Here is a 1,841-nt window from a genome sequence, read left to right as displayed (position 1 = left end):
ACCCTCCTGGCCCAATCCCGGGACACTCAAAGATCCTTTTTCGAACTTGCTCTGCCCCCATGTGAGGAGATGGATAAAGACATCCCATCCGTTACACTAATCCAAGGGTCATTCGTAGTGTTGGGTCGAAGACCAAGGAGTTATTTTTATTTACGCTAAGCATTCTTCTATTCTTATGACTAGATCCAACCTATTGGGCCCTGTGGAAAATGAATTGATAGAATTTGATTTCACGTTATTCCTTTAGGGAATAATGAGGAGATCCTATCGATTGTTGTTTCCTATGGACCTCCAGCAAAAGCATGAAAATATTCAGATGGTATGATCCCTCCATCACCCTATCTAGAATAAAAATGGTGACCCCGTAGTTCTTGGTCTGTGAAGATGTGTTGTTAGGTGCTCTATTTTCAGGATCTAGGCTGAACTTCAACCTATGCCCGAGAGATAGCCATCCATACACTGATAAGGGATGTATGGATTCTCGAGAAGAGAGGATCTGAGGTGGATAACCACCATCCCTCCCGGAATGCCAGGATCTACAAATGAATAGAAAGTTGGATCTGTATTCAATCTCACCTGAATCAACCCATCTATCCTCTTGAGGATAAGTTCAGTTCCAAACCTCGGTTCGAACAAACAGGAGGAGTACGCCATGCTAATGTGCCTTGGATGATCCACATCTCCAGGTCAGACACCGATGAGCACATTGAACTATCCATTTGACTGGGAGCCTTCGCAGCCCATGGACAACGACGTGATTATCATGGCCGCGCTCTACCGCTGAGCGAATAGCCCATCATGTAGGCCTCTTAGGTATGGAGACCTACCCCTAGACCAACACCAATATACTGGAAGAACCAATATATCAAATAATCTAATAGCCCATTTTGCAGGCCTCCCGAGGATGGAGGCCTCAATATCTCCAAAATAGTAGAAGAGAAACCCTAACTCTTTTCTTTTCCACCCCATGTACCTGCCTGGGTGGCAACATGGGGAGGCAAATGGGAGATGGGATTCTATCAACTTGTTCCGACCTGGGATAATAAGCTCATGGTTTCACTTCACTGTCGAGACCCAAAAGAATACTTCCATCTACGAGATTGGCTCAAATTTTTTTCCTTTCGGAAGTAGTGTCAAACGAAGAAGCCCAAAAAACATTAGCTCTCCCTGAAAAGGAGTTGATCCAGCTGCACCTTCTAGTATGGCTACCTTGTTATGACTTCACTCCAGTCACTAGCCTAGCCTTTAGCATCCCCCTCCTTGTGGTTAAGGTAATGACTTGGGGCATGGCCAGCTCCTATAGTGTGACGAGTGGTGTGTACAAGGCCTGAGAACAGATTCACTGCTGTATGGCTGACGAGCATTTACTAGCGATTCTGGCTCCATGCAGGCGAGTTACAGCCTACAATCCAAACTGAGGCTAGATTTTTGAGGTTAGCTTGCCCTCGCAGTGTCGTGACCCTTTGTCCCGGTCATTGACGCATCGTTTCCCCTCCAAAGATAATTTCTCCAGTCGGAGAACGCATAAGGTATTTACCTAAACCAGTAGGTCCTTGGGCAAACCCCACACTAGCTCCAAGGTGTTGCTCTCTAACTAAAAAAGTAAGTGCTTGAGCTTGAGAGACTTCTAGGCTGGTGGGGCCATAAAATTCACTGGGATAAATAGTATTTTTGAACCAAACAAAACAACAATCAATAAAACCAAAGAGGGATAGAGCCGCTAAACTATAGGACAAATAAGCTTCTCCGGACCATACGAATGCATGACGAGCCCATGCAAAAGGTTTGGTTAAGATATGCCAGATACCACTAAAGATACAAATGGAACCTAACCATACACG

The sequence above is a fragment of the Pinus tabuliformis genome, chromosome 8, assembly GCF_031772625.1.
Source record: "Pinus tabuliformis cultivar Carrire ecotype Pingquan chromosome 8, CPIR1, whole genome shotgun sequence".
In the NCBI taxonomy this organism is placed as follows: domain Eukaryota; kingdom Viridiplantae; phylum Streptophyta; class Pinopsida; order Pinales; family Pinaceae; genus Pinus; species Pinus tabuliformis.
Note: the sequence above shows the minus strand (reverse complement) of the source record.